Below are 19,550 nucleotides of genomic sequence, written 5' to 3' on the forward strand. Positions count from 1 at the left end.
GGCTATGCACTCAAATGTTGAAATGGATGTGAAATTCATGCTGTGAGACATCATACGCGTATGATGTCTTTTCTTGAAATGTTGGTCTTTTTGTGCAAAGAATTCTTTGTGCTAGTGCCCTAAGCCCTGCTAACTAGTTTTCAACTTAAAAAGTCATCAGTTTAGCTAAAAAGCCCCCTTATAGGCATTTCAGTCTCCGAAGTCGTCTTTTTGCCTTGGAGTTGAATTTCTTCAACTTTTCTTCTCGAGAGTTGCATTTCCAGCTCATTGGATATGTTGTGAAGCCATCTATTTGGTTGAACTTGACTTTGGCTCCCCGTTCTCCATCTTTCTCCCTTTGGTTGCCCGAAAGCGTCTTTTTCACCATCGGTAAGTGAATCAGCTTTCTTTTGGGTTTTGCTTGCAAACATAAGTCATCAATAGTTACTTGAAGCTGCTTGTGAAGTTTCATTTCATTCGGTCGTCAATTTCAGCCGTTATGCCAAAATGACGCTTTGTGTGTCTGTCGTCGAATCGGTTGTTTTGACCCACTTTTGGTGGTCCAAACCTGGAGATACTCCATGGTTGCATTGCCCTCGATGTTGTTAAGCTTCCTGAGAAGTTTTGTGTCGTTTCGACAACTTTTTCCTGTTTGCCTCTTGCAGGCTCTGTTGACCTAGGGTTTTTCCAGTCGTTCTTTCTCGAGCTTTGAGTGTTAGAAACCCATCTTCTATACTAGGGTAACCCACCTATAAGTTCTTGCAAGGTTTGGTTAGGCGGTTGTGCCACTACCTAGCATTCTACCGCATTCCCCGTCTGCTCTTGTTTCTTGGTTTTGCTCAGTTTTCGCGACAAAAGTTAATGATAAGCATCAAAAGCTTATGGCAACGAGTCTACCTCTCATGTCTGGTGTCCTCTGAGCTCTCGTAGCAGTCGTAGAAGGATGTAGAAGGTTGGATGCTCCTGTGTGCTCTTTGCTCTCTCCAAGTGGGTAATAGTGCAAATGAGCTTGTAAGTGAAGTCAAAAATACTTAACTTTGGACTTCCTGGATCACTTGTTACCAAATTTGACATGTGCTCCTATCTCGTCGTGAAATGCACTTTAGGATTTGAAATTTCTCAATTTGGACTCCGTTTGACCTTTTTCTGAGAAATCTGTCCACTTTGCCAAAATTCTGTCATTTCGGGCTTTCCGCAACTTTTCTCGAATTGTACTCAATTTTTACCATGGGTTGCCCTTGTCATTAGGATCATCACCATCTATTCTTTTCTTTTTTCTGATCTCGTTTCACCTGCTTTTTTATTTTTATTTTACTTTTATCAAGAAAATCATAAAAAATAAAGGAAAATAGTAAATTGAAGCCAAAAAATTCCAAACATACACAATAAATAGCTGGTAACCCTGTGTATATGAATATACACTTATTTGTGATTTCTGGACTTGGATTACCACTTTTTAGCTCCAAAAACACTCTTATTTACTGATATTTACACATCTAGAGACCCAAATTCATCATTTGATCTCTTCTTGTTGCAAAACAAGGTATATAAGGGCATAAATATTATCAATATCCGCAATCAAACATAAAAATTGCGAAATCATGTAAGACACTGCCCTTGTAATATAATTTTTGTTTTTCTTTGTTTTTGTCGCTTGTAGCTGCTTTGTAGCTCCTGTATACCTGTATACCTCCCCCCCTCCTAGTCTGAGTCCTCCTGGACGACTATGAAGTGTCTGTGGGCGAAGCATTGTAGTTTTTTTGGTCATAAGTTCCCAATGCAATTGTAGAGCGATGATACAACAGTCTTTCCAATAAAGCTGCTCTTTGTTTGATTGAAGGATTGGTGGTCGGGTTTTGGGTTGGTTTTGGCACTTCGGTAGTAGAATCAATAGATGGATTCTTCTTTACCTTGTTGTTCTTTTTTACAATCCAAATCTGCTTCCGCTTCGCTTGTGCTTGCCACAAACTCTTTGCGACCCAAACCTGCTTTGTTCTTTGTGTTGATTTCCTCGCCTTGAAATACCTAGGATTTTCCGTGGATTGTACTGAAGGGAGTTCCTGTTTACAAATCCTTGGGATCCAAATTTGCTTGCTATAGCTTTGTGCCGTCATGAACTTCTTTGGAATCCAGATCTGTTTCACTGTCCATGATTGTCTGGAATCACTCTATTGTCTGGTATTGAAGATTCTGTTTTCCACCTTTGTGTTCTCTGGCACAACCTTTTTTGGTCTCCATACCAACTTTGACTCCGTTTTTTCCCAAGGTTGAGCTGTTATATTATTGCTTGTCTTCCTTATCCAATGTTGAGAGTTCCTCGTCGAAGAGCAATCCAGTTGTATCGAAACTTTTGGTTGCCATTGCTTCTTCTTTTTCTCTGGTTGTTGTTTACCTTTGTTCTTGGATTCTTCCTTTGGAGTTGGCTCTGCTCCTTTAGTGAACTTAACTTATTCACTTTCACCTTCGTATTTGATAAGCACTGATTTAGAACTCCAGTCAATCATTGCATTGTATTGCTTCTGCCATGGTTGTCCTAGCAATAATGGATGTTGTGTAGCTTGGTCTTCAACCACGTAAAACACATGAGGATACACATACTGGTTAATCTGTATATGTAAAACTCTGCATCCGACAGTTTTGATTGAATTCTCATAGTAACTCTTTAACTCTTTCTTGGAAATTTGTAATTTAGTGTCATTTGTCAATTCCCAATTGATACAACCTTCCTGCAACCAATTGAAGATTCTTGGATTGCTGAATAGCAATATGTTTCTGGTTGTATTCTCTTCTATCAAACTCTCCTCCATAGGTTAATAGGGTAACGACATTTTGAGACCACTTCGGTATCATTTCTATGTTGAACAAGTACGCGTCTGGCATGTCGTCATCTACTGCTATAGGGTCTTCTCCATTCGTCAATCGCGAAAGATGATCAGCTCTAAGATGTGTTTTTCCTTTCTTTACTACTACCGTGAAGTCGAATTCCAGTAAGATAATGAACCATCTCACCATTCTCCTAGTATTGCATGGTTTATTCACTAGGTAGAGCAAGGCTTGGTGATCCGTAAAAAATACAAACTTGTTGGCTAGAAGATAATGCCGAAATTTCTTCACAGCATATATCATTCCTAATCCCTCTCGCTCTGTTGTGGTGTAATTCTTCTCTGCATTGTTGAGCTGTCGACTGGCGTAACAGATAGGAAAATCCATGTTTCCTTCTTCTGGCTGAGCCAGAATGCATCCTATTGCATATGCCAAAGCATCTATATGCACATGGAATATCTTCTCCCAATCTAGTGATTTCAAGACTGGAGCAGTAATGAGTGCCTCTTTCAATTTCTTGAATGATTCCTCACACTCCTCTGTCCATTCAAAGTTCACTATTAGCCTGTAAAGTGGTTGGCCTATTATAGCGTACATGTAAATGAATCGTCTATAATATCCGCAATGTCCCATAAAGCTCTGTACTTGTTTCGCATTGGTTGGTCTAGGCATATCCACTATAACTTTTATCTTCTCTAAATCCGTGGATATTCCGTTTTGTGAGACAATATGTCCCAGAATTCTGCCTTGTCAGACCATAAACACACATTTCTCAGGATTGAGACAAATGCGATATGTCCTACATTTCTCAAATACTTTTCTTAGGTGTTCTAGATGCTCATCTCTCAGAAGAGAATGTACACATAAGTCATCCATGTATATTTCTAGAAACAACCTTAAGTATTCTTTGAAAGCATGCGTCATCAGCCTTTGGAAGGTTGCGGGAGCATTGGTTAGACCAAAAGGCATAACCCAATAAGCATAAATTCCCCACTCCGTTGCAAAAGCTGTTTTATGTTGATCTGCCGGTGCTATGGCTAGCTGGTTATATCCTGAAAAACCATCAAGAAAGGAGTATGTTGTTTTCCCTAATACACGCTCTAGAACATGATCAGTTATCGGCAGGGGATAATTGTCCCTGATTGTTGCAGCATTCACTTTCTTTAAGTTGACACACACTCGGAGTTTTCCGTTCTTCTTGGGTACCACCACAATTGGAGATACCTTCCTATCCTCTATTGTGAATTTCCTGTAGTGGGAGGGAACATCCATGTTTTCCTTGATTTTGGCGTTTTCGTCCTCTCCACTCTCAATTTCTGTCGTCCAAACTTCTTTCAGCGTTTTCTTGAGCTCTCTGTACTTATTTCTACGTTCTAACTTGGACTCCGTGTGTTCTCTGTTGCTTGTTCTTTTCTAATTTTTCTGTTTCAGTTTTCGTTTCATTCCTTTGAACTTGATTTCTTGAGCTTCTTTTGTCTTTTCGTAAGCTCTTTTGATCATTGCCTCTCATTCTTCCAGAAATCTTGTCCTTAACACAATCTTTCGCCTTTACTAGCATTAGGAATTGATTTTTTCCTCTTATTCTAGGCATCGGATTGGTTCTAACCCCCTTTGTTTTTCTCTTTGCTCTATAGCGTTTCTGGCGTTGTTTAGTTTGGTTCGGGAAATCATAAAATCGGACTTCCGTTATAGTTTCTTCGTTTCCGCTTGAATTGTCCGTTGACTCGTTGTCTGCTTCATTTCCCCACTCTGGATGATCGAGAATGTCGTGAAACACCTCTTCTTCATCTTCCTTTTCCAGTGTATCGTTCTTTTCAGTTTCTTTTTCGAGTACAGTTCTCAACATGAAGTACGGAACCACGTCGTACCCGTCCTTGTCGCAAAATTTCGTTGTGGGACCATTCGGAATTGCACAAACATCTAGGGTTGCTAGAATGTGTGTCCATTCTAATGGTTCAAGCATGTCCTCTGGAAAGGGTTCTCCTATATAAGTTTCGTCTTCGATAGCCCTTTCTAAAACATATTCTTCTCGCCTCAGACTTCCACATTTCGAGGCTCCACACATCCATAACTCCTTGGGCTTACCTAACCAAGCTGGAAATTCGGATCCCGCCAAAGTAGCTGAATCAAATTCCTCTACCGGTGTTCGGTTCACATCTTTGTAGCTATGGTCTTTCAGGTTCACACGTGTAGTGGTTTCCATATTTCTCAGGTATATGTGATCGTAGCCCCAATCCTGGACCATTTTCAACTGTCTCATGAATGGTCTTCCCAGTATGATATCATAGTTATTCTCCTTGCCAAAATCGACAATAGCAAAAGTATGTTCGTATTCAATGCCACAAGAAGTTACTACGACATTCTCTAATAACCCCATAGGTTTCTCCATGTGTCCATCTGCTAATTGGAGTTTCAACCTAGTCTTCCTTATTGCCGATTTCCCCCATTTTTTTCAGATTTCTTTTGTAGCAATGGCTACCCCAGCTCCGCTGTCTAGTATTGCCATCGTGTTCACTCCTTGGAATTCAACTGGTAAGGTTGTATTCCCCTCTTCACCTTCGCAATACTCTCCAACCTTATTTAAGGGTACAGGCTTAGCGTTCTTTTGTGGTTTGCTCAGCTCTTGTATACCCTCTTGCAGTCTCGATGTTGGGTCTTTTATCCCAAATTTCTCCAAGCATTTTCCTACAGTGGTCCACATATGTGGTCTTAGCCTCAAAAGCTCAGCTAGAGTGATAGTGCATGTCACTGGTGTTGACAAGATCTCTATCAATCCTTGCGAGTCCATGACTTTTTCTGATGAAATTCTTCGTGAGGGAAGTGCTCTAATCTCGGATTTTGCTTCATACTCTCCTAAGTATGAAGGTAAGGTATTCAATGAATGAGGTTTGCTCTCCATTGTTCTAACAGGGCCCCCATCTTTCCAGTAAGATTGCAGATCCAAGTCCACTTGAGATCCTGCCTCAAATTCCACTATGGGAGGATTCCTGATGTCCTTTTCCCAATTTGTCTGATTAGCTTGGCAACTTAGCTCGTTTGCAAAGTTTGCCTCTCTCACTTGTTTCCAAAATTCATTGTAATCCTCATCTCTTCCATAAGACCTCTGTATGACTGGATGAAAACTCTCTATCTCCTGATCGGTTGTGTTCAATACTATGCGGTCATCCTTGTGTGTATTTTCAGGCTTTTCTGCACTGGGAGTCTTTTCAGCTACCCGTGAAATGATAGTCTCTTGCTGAATTGGGTTTTCCGTTCCACAATTCATTGTTTCTCTTGGTGGTTCTAATAAGGCTTGTGCAGTCTCGATCATTCTCTGGCACATTTCAAGTCTCTGCTCTTCTCTTGGTGGTTCTAATAAGGCTTGTGCAGTCTCGATCATTCTCTGGCACATTTCAAGTCTCTGCTTTTCCAATTCCCCGCTTGGGTATGTCATCCACCTCTGTTCTTGTGTTTGGTTGTTCTTTAACCTAGCTTCGTAAGCTCTCATCAGTGCGTCCAATGGTTCGTGTACTTTGTCGACTAGCACTGATCCCCCTGAGCTTAAGCTCATTGTCTCTTTGATACTCTTTTGTTTTGTTTTTTTCGGGCTCATCTCTCGTTTCCCGTTTTGATTACAGTTGCCACACGGCCAAGGGGTATCGGCAGTTTCCCCACAAACCATGGACATTCAAAGTCTCATGGTCACGTCGGTTGGCTCATGTAGCGTATTTTTGCACCTGTCATGTGTAGAAATTTACAAGTGGAAGGTGTATAAAATCCCTATGTATGTCACAAAACATCTCTTGGAATCTCTTGATCTCTCGGACTCTATCTAGGGCGGGATTGCAACAGGACTCCAAGACATGCATGGACGCAGACATAGATGTGCTATAAGGGATGAAAGATGTACGCCATGATTCTACAGAACCAAGGCTTCTCAATCAGACATGGATTGTTAATCTAATGCACGGAATCACTAGGGAACGTCGATCGATTTTGCAAGGCATCCAACGATTCTTAGTCAATGTTTACAGGCAAGCTTGCTTGGCAACCATGGCAAGCTAGACAGTGCCTATGAACTATTGGCTTACAGCATTCGACAAGGCCGACCGGTAATTATAATTTTAAGCAATTATTTACCATAAGACACATTACAAGAGCAAGGCTCCCTATATCAACACTCCAATAAACCGACTAGTGTTTTACGTTGGCTGTTAATATTTGGTTCTCTACTCGTTGTGCAAACTTGAGACAGAGGAAAACACGATTTCTGGGACCACGGCTCCATGCATTGGAGGCATACTCATTTCCAAACTATTGCACCTTGCTAGGGAGCAGGAAGTATAGGTACATGAAGCATCAAGGAAAAAACATTGACATCCAGAGCTAGGAGCTGAATGCAATGTTGGCCACCATATGAATTTTCACAATGCCAACTTGTCAAGCAAAGGTTGGTTTGAACAAGAAGTATCTTTCTCACTATCAGGAAATGATAATTCTCAATCATTAGCAAAATTTGGCAAGGCCAATTCGTTATGAAATTTTGACAAGGTCAAACTTTTCCTGCTCGGACAGGTGTATCACCAAGAGCATCGATTAGCTATGAGCACTAAAGTTACATTCTTGTCTCATCCATTTGATGAACTTCTGTAAAGCAAGGCTTCTATTTATGCATCTTGCACTTCACCTCTCCACATTCGGTCCATGCTATGAGCATACGAACTTGGGCCGGACTTGACAATATGCTTGCAGGTTATTTCATTACGTGACAGATTGGCGTATATGATACAAGGGACGTATCTGTACATACGACAACTCCCACTCGTGCAGCAGATATGGCTAGGGCTATGCACCATTTTTAAGCGATTTTTCTTCCACGGAATATCGGGCCAACTGGTTACAACAACGATCAAGTTAGCCAAGTTTAAGTTTTTCTTGTTTCTTCCTGTCTAAACTTTACTTGGTAATTACTCGCATTGTGCAAAGAAAAGTGCTTTGGAAATTTCATATGCAGCAATGCTTCGGGTAACTAGCAAAATAGGGAATATCAGCTCACAGAATCCCTATCAGTCTAAACCGTGAAAGCCACTCATGGTTTTGATCAGCTCACAGAATCCCTATCTGTCTAAACCGTGCAAGGCACTCATGGTTTTGGTTCTCACAGTTGAGTCCTGCACTCTCGGCAAGGGTTTACCATACTGGATGCAAGGCATGCTACTTAGGTGGATTCAATTCTACTGCCTCATGAGTTACGCTTCCGCTATCACACGCGCAACTCTGTCACGGACGGCAGACTAAGGATGGACGGGCGGGCAAAGTGCCAATGCTAAGTCGTCCTCATACAATCACGACCCTTGTATGGTAGGTGGATCGCAATGAGTTTTCTGTTCTTTGGTTACCTCTCTCGACGAGAGAGTCATACCAAAAAAACTGTGGAATGCTTATAGGATAAGCTACAAGTTAGGCATAAGATGCGTAACACACAGATTGAGCACACACTCTAGAAATTTAAGGAAAGTTCCTCAGTCCAGCATGCTCTTCATATCTCTCCTTCTTATTTCTCTCGAAGAATACTGCATACTTTCTAAGAAGCTTTTGCTACATGTTTCACTAGTGAGTCCTCGTGAGCCAAGATGCTATAACTCTCACCTAGAAATTGGGCAAGATGCCATCCACATTAGTCTTCATCCATTCGACGATTGAACACTAATTGCCATGGGGGCTATGGGCCACACACGCTGGCTAAGAGCCATTGTTAAATCTAGGGTAAGATCCACTTGTTGGTATTCCTTGGATGATTGTTCTCAAGATCGAACAGCTCTACCCAGTGGGGTACACATTGACATTAATTGACAAGCAAGCGTCTTGTCATTACGGACGTTTACGGTGTCATGTTTGCACTACATGTTTTCAGTGCGACACTCAAGTTGAGTTTTTGATAATCTTCAACTCACAGCAGCAGTTGATCTCTACAAGAACGTATAGATGCAGCAATCAATTGTGACAGCATGCCTGTCCATAAGAGCTAGGTATTTCACTTGTGTGGATCTCTGGCTCTCTCTATTTCACTACGAGTGTCTATGGCATCCCTGTTTTGGGGTAAGACCCGACGGTTGATTGCTACATCTCCCCATAGGCATTAAGGATCACAATTTGATCTGCATTGAGGATCACAGTTGATCTCTCCCATTTATACTTTCAAGGAAATCATTCCGCAATCTACCACACGTGGTAGTGGATGAAGACACTTTTCAAGTTCATTCCAATCATTCTGTACACGATTGACTATGTTGGTTACCGTTATCTGCTAGTTGAGCAGTTTCTACAAAGAGTCTTATCGAGGGGTTTGACTACGTAGATTCTAATCCAAGAGCTTGGATTGCAAAGGCAACACCCAGGCTTCCCAGTGCAATGTTGTTTGTTTTAATGTCAGAACACGGGTCCTATACCCTAAGAACTAGGCTAGGCAAGGACTACGGCCAAGGGCCGGGCTAGGCAGTGTGGACAGGGGATCCGTCTAGGGCAAGGGGCTAGGAGCCCACCTATAAAGGGAGGTTGGGAGGAGGATCCAGGGGAGCCTAGTTGCCTAGTTTCTTATATTGGTATCAGAGCTCAGGGGGAGGAAGGAGCTATGGAGGAGGAGGAAGCCTTGCACGGAAGCATGTTCTCTCTCTCTCTCTCTCTCTCTCTCTCTCTCTCAGATGCTCTCTCTCTCTTCCGCTCTCTCTCGTGATCGGAGCTTTCGACACCACCATGGCCGCAGGAATCGGCTTTGTGTAGATACGGCTTGTCGAGAAGCGCAGGTGTTAACCCTCACGGCTCACGGACACCCATCACCTACGATGGACGCGTATTATGTATTTGGTAGAGTCAGGTACCGGGCTTGTCGGACCAATAGGGAAAGGTAGAGTGATCGTCGATGAGAGGCGCACTTTAACTTGGACATTCAAGGGGTTAGTTGGCTAAGCATGGGCGCCCAAGTGTGAATGGGGTGAGCTCCTATAAAAGCCAACTAAACCTAATTTTTACTCATTCTCTCATTTGTGCAATTGAAGAGTGCTCTTGCTCCATCTCCATCTTCTTCTTCTTCACCTCCTTGTGTGTGTGTGTGTGTGAGAGAGAGAGAGAGGGAGAGTGTGTGTGCGATCGAGCATTACGAAGGCACGACGGCGGCGAAGCGGTTGAGCGCGGCACGACTGCAGCTTCTTCTTCATCGCGGCGAGGAATCCACCACGAAGGCGAGCGTAGAGCGGTGAGTGACACACCCTTTGTTTTCTTGAGCTTGCTAGTTTAGGCTTGTTGTGTGCTTGGAGCCGTTTGTGGCTCGCATACGGTGTATTGGCAAGTCCCTTGCTTCGACAGTGCGGCAAGGAGCGCACATTTTTGGCGCCGCTGCCGGGGATATGCCCTACATTAAGCTCGATTAGCACTTTACGCTTCCTTGTGGTGCAATTTCTATCATAGGAAAGGCAGGGAAGGAGTGTGTGGAAGATTTCTGTTTTTTGCGTTTTCTGCAATTGCTGTCAAGTTTCAATTTCTGCTATCGTCTGCGTTTTTGCTGCATTTTCTGCAATTTCTGCGTTTTTTCTGCATTTTCTGCAATTTCTGCGTTTTTTCTGCATTTTCTACAGTTTCTGCGTTTTTTCTGCATTTTCTGCAATTTCTGCGTTTTTTCCGCATTTTCTGCAATTTTTGCATTTCTGCGTTTTTTTCAATTTCTGTATTTTCTGCATCAACAGAAAAAAAATAAAAAAAAATCTGAAAAAAAAAAGTTTTTTTAGAAAAAAAAAATAATTTTGAAAAAAAAAATAAAAAATAAAAGGAAAAAAATCCAGAAATTAAGCCCAAGCCCAAGCCTCAGTCCTCAATCTTATGATATATACTAGACTCACTCTTATATATATACCCTACTCCCTCAAGAGAGAATGAGAGCATGTGGGACAAGTCCTCCACTCTCCTCCTTTCTCTTCCCACTTGCACCCTTAGACTTTCTAGTTTAGGCTTAGTTCCTTACTGGAAATTAACAGTTTTAGGGATTCCGAGGGCATAGAGTGACCAAACGGAGGGCTGTAAAGCACGGCACGACCCTCTGACCGATACGCTCGTTTTGAGCTATCACACGGCCCATTCCACGACACGCTCTAAAAATTCTAGCAAAAAAACAAACAAAAAACACGCTAAAAACTAGTCACAAGGCCTCCTAGAGCAGCTTTTTGACACCTTAGGGTATCAAAAGCACATGCACTTACGCTCTGGGCGGGTGCTAGAACACGAGCATATTGAGGGTGCCTCTGTTCATACGGACACCCATTACCCATCCACGATAAGCTCTAGACCCTCAGCGGGGACACAAGGTAGCACCACCCAAGACCCTAAAATAGCCGCTAGTGATTCCTCCTCCGACTCAGAAATCATGGAAGCATACCCTACCCAAAACACTGAGAGAGAAGGCCATGCACCTCCCGAAGCTCCACAGCCTAGTACTAGTATGTTTAGCCGTTTCATGGAAACATTAGGTAGAGCTACTCGCTCGGAACCTGATGCAAATGAAGCACACGAAGAGGATGGGTTGGACTCTGACACACCTCTACGATACCCCATTGAGTTAAATAGTGCCTATGGAAAAGTTCTATATAACGCCTTATTGGACACGGGTGCTAAATACAATCTGCTATCCTATGGGGTGTGGTGTCAGTTAGGGAAGCCACCTCTATCTGAGAGTATTATCCAAGTCAAGGGTGTCAACAAGAAAAAAACTGCGGTTTTTGGACTCTGGCACACTTCTGTCAGTTATGACAATGGGGTGGTAGCTCAAGACTTTTTGGTCATGCCTACTGGAACTATGGAGGGTAATATAAACCTAGGCCGCACGTGGATGATAGCCACCAAATGCACTATTGATTGGGGGATTGGGGGTGTTACAACGCAAAAACCAACTCTTAGCCCTACCACTCAAGCCATAGTCCCTCAGATATTGCCCAAGGAAATAAAACCCAAGACATTGCATGTCCAGGAGGTTGAACCATACGTCCCCATAGCCCAACTCTCTAGAGCTTCAACTGATGTAGTTGAAAGAAAGCTTGAGACACACAAGAACCATCCTAATATAACAGAGAAAACATACAAGTGGGTCCCTAAAGCTTCTTTAGTGACCATAGCTAGTGCAAAAAAACGGAAACCTAGTAAGAACCGTACCACTCGCTCCAAGAAAAGTAAGAAAATGTTGCGATGGATCCCTAAACGACTATTGGAAGCCCAAGGCTACTATCAAGGAAATGATCAAATCTGGGTGCCCAAACGTAGATTGTGCTCTTACCTATCACCTGACCCAAGTGAGCCCAATCCCGTAGCTCCAAAACGAATCAATGATCGTGGAAAGAAAAAAATCACAGAATGCTACACACCCGCTCCCGAGCTAGTTTGGGTACCAAAGAAAGAACGATTTGTTCCACTTAGCTCAAGAAGGGGGGAGTCCCATGAAGCTTCTAGCTCCTCATGTAATACATCCATAGAGGTAAAAGCTTCTACACAGCCTCCATCTATAGTAGTGGACCTCTATGAAGCTACAAAAGAATCCACACCTCCCAGTGTTCAAGAATCACCTAATGAACCACTTCAAGTTCGATTCTGGGAGAGTACCTTACCACCGTTGCAACTTGACAAGGCACCTAGGGTAATAGAAAACTACTGGCAAAAATCCTCACCTATTACCAACTGGAACAATTGGTTTCAAAGGGTGACAAGCTCATTTCAAACGGTATGATCTACCCAAGGAAGGGGGGAGTGTTTGCTGATAGTCATCATTCATTTGTTTCCCTCTCAACCTTTTTCCCTGACCTCTCAATTCCAATCTTAGGGAATGTATATATATAGCCTTATACTCACAAAAAAACAAAAATAGTAAAGAGCAAGAGCGCCTAGCAATGAGAGAGCACCCTATCAGATCTTACATATAAGTCCAAATTCACCGTGTCAAGTCAAGCAACACACAAAAACAACTCTTATGTTTTAAAGGCCTAACCAAATCTATCTGTCTTGTCAGAAATGGCTACTTCACCAGAGGCATGCACTTCTATTTTTGATGAAAGGTATCCCTTGTCTTTTCAACAAGTGTTCTACGTATGCTACCCTATACTTTCTTGCGAATGGGATTTGATAGAGAGCCTTGCATGTGAGAGAAATTTTGAGGAGTTAGAATGGCTGATACATCTATGGCTAACTAGTGATCCCTACCCAGTGGCGAATGTGTCTCCAATGGCACATGCTTATTCTTTTGCACAAGATGAGTATCCACGCATCACGAGGTTCTTGATTAGCATGCTTGCACAAGAGGATGATGAAGAGGAACTAATAGAGACCGAGGAAGACTATGGCCTCACGGACAACGATTTTATTTATCTAGATGATGAGGATAGAGGCCTAGCCTTAGGGTGGCCACCCGGTTTATATAATATCCTCTTTCCTTGATTCTAAAAGGGGTGACAGATAGGTAGGTTAGGGGTCTAGATTGTGTTTTGAGTTTGTTTTTTAGGAGTTTTAATTTTTCCCACTGATGTGCCTCCTGGAGGTATTCCTTTTGTTTCCTAGTGTGTACAGGAGCGTGTTGCTATTGATAGGATTTGGACCTTCATGGAACCTTCAAATCAAGCGCGACCATCAACACAAACAGGTGTTTCTTGTCCATTAGCATTGCCCTTATCTTTTTTGCATCCATGTTTGTCTGCTTTGATTGTGATTGGTAGCATAATATTCACCGCATTGGCTTAGTATCAAACATTTAATTCAATGTAATGTTTTGTCATAATCACTTGTCTAGGTTTAAAAATCAAGCAGTCCGACTAAGCTAGTTTGACCAAGCTAGGTATTAGAAATCTTCTCTTAATACCATGGGGAATGCCTTCCTAATAAACAATGGTTACTTAGGTTCTTAATCCGATTTAGGCAGCATTGTATGAAATGTACTAGGGCTTTCTAGTGGGCTTAACCCTATTGACCTTTAGCTTAAGTATTATAAAGGGAGTTTACTAATGTGATGAGCCTGGGGAGGGTAACAGTGTTATATGACCCCCCAAAGTTACAAAATTTAAATGCTGAAAATGAACAAGCAAAAAATCAAAGTGCCACAATGTAAAATTTTAAGCTGGAAGAGAAATCTCAGCTTGATTTGGTACTTCACTCACATGTATTGCCTATGGTACTAGAGCCCTAGAGGTTCCCAGCGTGGGCGCTTTTCCTTGAAAAGCAAAAAACCCAAGGCATACAAAATAAGCACCCACTTCAAAATTGAATCAGTGTGAAAAGACCTTGGGGGGTCAAAGAAAAAGTAATCAGTCAGGTGATGATTTCATGAGAAATTCCTTTTATGGTAGCTTAACTACAAGGTTTTTTAGATATAGCCTCTAGTCAGCCCTTGAACATGAATACTTGGCTCTCGCGATTAAACAACTTAATTGACCACAGAAAGTTAAGAAGCTTACCCATGGTATTAATATTCGATCTCTAGTGCTTTTCGATCGTCAAATTAGCGACCCCAGACTTGTTTAATTTTTTGCCTTTACATTTGTTTATGCATTTGATTACATTGCAATTTAATGTTCATTGCTACCAAATTGTTTGAAATTCTTTTACCAATCAATTTTTCTATCTAAAACTGCATATGCTTTTTAAGAGAATGCAATTACTGTGCCAATGTTGTTTGATTTTGCAGTGACTGAAGAAGGCTAAGGACATTCATCTCAAATGCTCTTCCACCTCGACGCACCAGCTTCAACTCAATAGCTTCCGAGGACGGAATCTACATCAGGAAGGGGGGCATGTTAACCCTCACGGCTCACGGACACCCATCACCTACGATGGACGCGTATTATGTATTTGGTAGAGTCAGGTACCGGGCTTGTCGGACCAATAGGGAAAGGTAGAGTGATCGTCGATGAGAGGCGCACTTTAACTTGGACATTCAAGGGGTTAGTTGGCTAAGCATGGGCGCCCAAGTGTGAATGGGGTGAGCTCCTATAAAAGCCAACTAAACCTAATTTTTACTCATTCTCTCATTTGTGCAATTGAAGAGTGCTCTTGCTCCATCTCCATCTTCTTCTTCTTCACCTCCTTGTGTGTGTGTGTGTGTGAGAGAGAGAGAGAGGGAGAGTGTGTGTGCGATCGAGCATTACGAAGGCAGGACGGCGGCGAAGCGGTTGAGCGCGGCACGACTGCAGCTTCTTCTTCATCGCGGCGAGGAATCCACCACGAAGGCGAGCGTAGAGCGGTGAGTGACACACCCTTTGTTTTCTTGAGCTTGCTAGTTTAGGCTTGTTGTGTGCTTGGAGCCGTTTGTGGCTCCCATACGGTGTATTGGCAAGTCCCTTGCTTCGACAGTGCGGCAAGGAGCGCACAGCAGGGCAGGAAGGGCCGCTTGCGGGAGGGGGAGATGAAGATCGACCTGCACCAAATCTGGTGGGCCTGGCACCAACAGGGTGTGCCCCGACAAGGTAAGAAATTTTTGTCACAGGACGGAGCCCTGTAGGGGTGTGGTTGGGACGGCACGACCGTTTTCGTCTCCTGCGCAGCCTGCGTTTTTCCACCATGGCTGTGAGGTGAGAAGGAGTTCACATGTTGTTGTTTTTTTTAATTTTGGACACCCTAGGGTGCCCAAGGGGCCCATCCCACCATGGCAAAGCTTTGCGACATCTCGGCTTCAAGCAAGGCCTTCGCCTACCCCATTAAGACGGTTGCACACATCCATAGCAATGCAGCCCTGCGTTCGACAGTTTTTTGCATAATTTTTTTGGAGACTCGCTAGGCCGCAATGTGTCAAATACATCATGAATTTGACAGCTAACGTCGTGTTGCACGGCCGATGCGGTTTTCGGCCTCGATTGAAGGTGACATGCGTGGGCTAGCTTGCATGTATCACTAGATAACATGCATCGGCCATGCAGCAAGAAACAAATTGCAAAGTTTTGAAAGATCGCCTTCCTAAAAATGGTTTGGGATTTGATGGTCAAGTAGCAATGATTGATCACAAGACTATGCGAAGATGGTGCACATTCTCAGGACTGCATGCACGAACCATGCAAAACATAATGCCAGTCGCCGAGATCGAACCAAAGTCGAGGTGAGTACCTCACAAGGTAAGCAATAGCTTTTCTTTTGTTTGATAATTTTTGTACGGCATACTGCATAACAACATATTGCAAAAAAGGTGAGTGCACTTTAAGCCCTTCAAGCAAAAGCATGGCTTGTGACAATTATCATATACATTACATATTTGTTGCATATAATCTTGAGAAGTATCCAAATCAAGTGCAGCTTGTGTACAAATAGCCTCTCTAGCGTTACAACGAGTTTGGCATGACCTATAGCTAGACCTTGCTAGACAACTTCTACGAAAGCAAGATACATATGGAAAAGTTTACAGGCCACTGCTGGCCTTATCTACTCAAGGACAACCATACTCATGCTAAGCAGGTAAACATTCATACCTTGCAAGTATATTTTTGGCTTCACAATATGATGTACAAGTAGACAAGGTCCTTTTTCTTTTGGGCATGATCGACAAGGTCGAGTCCTTTTGCTATGCCATTCGGTCGTCAATAGCATTTGTTGGCAATGAGGCCAGACAAACTTCTGCGAAGCACGGCTTCACATACTACATCTTTCATTGTGGCTTCCCACGTTGGCATATGCTATGAGCATACACAATGGGGAAGGAATAGGCAAGGTGTTTGCAGGTGAATTCAGTTTTGCAGGTTATGGCATTATGTACCAGACGAGTGTATACGACATACGAGGGCGTCAGTGCAGATATGGCTATGGGCCGTTTTGGACGGAGTTTTTCTCCCAACTTTCATAACAACTGGTTGCACCAACAACAACCAGGTTAGCCAAGTTGAATTTTTTCTTGTTTTTTCATGTTTACACTTTACTAGGCAATTACGGTCATTGTGCAAAGCAAAGTGCTTTGGCAATTTTATAGGAAGCACGGCTTCAGGGAACGGGAAAAATAGGGCATATCAGCTCACAGAATCCCTACCAGTTTAAATTCTGCAAGATACTTACAATTCTGGTTCTCACATTTGAGGCCATCACTATGCGCAAGGGCTTACCATTCTTTATGCAAGGCATGCTAGGGACGTGAATTCAATTCTGCCGCTTCATGCATTACGCCTCCGTTAACACACTCGCAACTCTGTCAAGGATAGAGTACGGATGGATTGTTGGTTGCTATCAACACTCAACAATACTAAAAAGAATCTACAATTTCGTCTCGATTCACCGGCAAGGTGCCCCTTTCAAGTCATCCTCATACAGTCACAACCCTACACGGTAGCCGGTCAAGATTTAACTGGTGTTTTCTGTTGCCTCTCTCGATGAGAGCATCATACAGACATATTGTGGAATGCTTATAGGATAAGCTGCACTTCATGCATAAGATGTCTAAGAGCACACATTCTGGGCACACACTCTACAAATTTAAGGAAAGTTCCTCAGCCCAGCATGCTCTTCTTTTGTCTCTTTTTCTTATTTCTTTCAAGAATAACGAAACTCTTCTAAGAAGATTTTGCTACATATTCTGCTCATGAGTCAGCTTGAGCCAAGGTGCTCTAACTCACAGCTAGCACGTGGCTAAGATGCTACTCAAATTAGTCTTCATCGGTTCGTCGATTGAACACTATTTTGCATCAGGGCTATGAGCCAAACAGGCTAAGAGCCGATGTCAGGACAAGGGTAAGATCCACCTATTGGCATTCTTTGGATGATTGTTTTCAAGCCATACCCAAGGAAGTATACATCGTCGTTACTGGACAAGCAAGAGTCTTGTCATTACGGATGTTTACAGTGTCATTTTTGCACTACATGTTTTTAGTGCGACAGTCAAGTTGACTTCTTGATAAATCTTCAACTCATAGTCGTTGATCTCTCTACAAGGAAGTATAGATGCAGCAATCAGTTGAGACAGCATGGCTGTCAACAAGAGCTAGGCAGTTCACTTGTGTGGATGTCCTGCTCTCTCTATAGCACTACAGAGGGTCTACGGGCATATTGTTTTGGGGTAAGACCCGGCGGGTGATTGCTACATCTCCCCATAGGCATTAAGGATCACAGTTTGATCTCTCCCAGTTAGACTTTCAAGGAAAGAATTCTGCAATCTACCACGCGGTAGCAGACAAATTCAACTTTCAAGTTGATTTCAATCATTACATACACGGTTAACTCTGTTGGTTACTGTTACCTACTAGTTGAGCAGTTTCTACAAAGGCCTCTCCGTTTGAATACGGGTAAGTGGCCATTACGTTCAAACCTCTAGGTACGCATCTATTAATTTGGTGTTATTCCATTTTTAGTATGCTTTGCTTGGTTTTTCAAGACGTATAAGTACGCTTGAATGTTACAAATCCATGCCAAGGGCATGTCGGCACAAAGTATTCTCGGCCAAGTGTCCAATCTACCTTTCTGCCTTATGTTGTTACGAACCTACTTGTAGGGTTCGATTTGGCACAAGGAAGTAATGTCAGGACACGGGTCCTGTACCCTAAGAACTAGACTAGGCAAGGACTACGTCCAAGGGTCGGGCTAGGCAGTGTGGACAGGGGATCCGTCTAGGGCAAGGGGCTAGGAGACCACCTATAAAGGGAGGTTGGGAGGAGAATCCAGTAGAGCCTAGGTGCTGCCATGGAGTGCTTTCTTAAGCCATGAAGAAACGGTCGATGCTATTCATGCAAGGTACATGGTATGCACCTTGCATGCCATGCAAAGCGTTGTCCAAAGGCATAACCAGTTTTCACATCTTATGAAGTTACTTGAATAATGCAAGGAAACCTTGGCGTAACTTTCCATGCAGTTGTGAGCCAGATTTCCTACTCGCCTGAGTATCTTGAACAGTCCGTTACATGTTCATCCCCTATGAAGGTTACTTGCCAAAATGCTCTATCAACACACCTGGTAAGTCCTTGACGTATGAAAGTATTGACACAATCTCCAACCCCACCACAAGAGGTGTTCAAAGTCGAAAATCGTACTTAAGCAAATTCTAGAATAGGGAGAAAATCATCTATTTAGAAATGCGTTGTGTTAATGTATGCTCTTAGCAGATCCTTTAGCACAAGATTACTCTTTGTAATCTTTGTAATTTGCCTATCCCCTTGGATAATTGACAGTACTGAGGTGTGTTTGCCTCACGGTTTACAGACAGTCTTCCTAGATGACTGGTAAACGGGAAATCACGGTAGTGTTTAACATTGGTAAAGAATCAACAATGTCTGAAATAACCATCGTGGTTAACTTGAAAAAAATCCAGAAACGCCCAAACCGAGCCATGACCTCTATTGGTGATTAGTGGATTTAAAAGTAATCTCATAGAGATAGTGCACATAGAGTGCAAAAATGCTTCATAAGCAACAACCTGTGGAATATGCATGCCGTTCCAAATCAGCGTTTGCTAAACACTAGGGCCCATAACACCTAGTAGGCATGCATTTAGCAAAAGCAGATGCGAACCTTTATATCCATGGTGATCCTTGCCTTCAACTTGTCGCAAATGTGATGCACCTAGCACACATTAAAGAGGATTGTAAATAGTTCTGAAAAGAAAGTAAATACTTTCAGTTGCAATCTTTTGCAAGCCTTGCTGAAATGTCTGAACCATAATAGAAGGTGAAACAGTGATCACGTCTAGGTACAAACAATGAAACTTTTTCATTTCTATATGTGTAAACAACCATCTGTAATGTTGTTTAGCAATACCTGTACCTTAACAAGTCATTCTAAGTATC

General features: G+C 42.7%; 1 protein-coding gene across 1 annotated transcript in view; it reads left to right on the top strand.

Moving 5' to 3' along the window:
* LOC147437688 (UDP-glycosyltransferase 76E1-like) overlaps window positions 1-14,855 on the top strand; it is a 110,065-nt gene extending 95,210 nt beyond the window's left edge. Inside the window, exon 5 of the mRNA XM_086487188.1 lies at window positions 12,824-14,855. The gene's annotated coding sequence lies outside the window, so the exon portion shown is untranslated. The remainder of the gene's footprint in view (window positions 1-12,823) is intronic.
* The last annotated feature ends 4,695 nt before the right edge of the window (window positions 14,856-19,550 follow it).

The sequence above is a fragment of the Adiantum capillus-veneris genome, chromosome 17 (assembly GCF_014529385.1).
Source record: "Adiantum capillus-veneris isolate H3 chromosome 17, ASM1452938v2, whole genome shotgun sequence".
In the NCBI taxonomy this organism is placed as follows: domain Eukaryota; kingdom Viridiplantae; phylum Streptophyta; class Polypodiopsida; order Polypodiales; family Pteridaceae; genus Adiantum; species Adiantum capillus-veneris.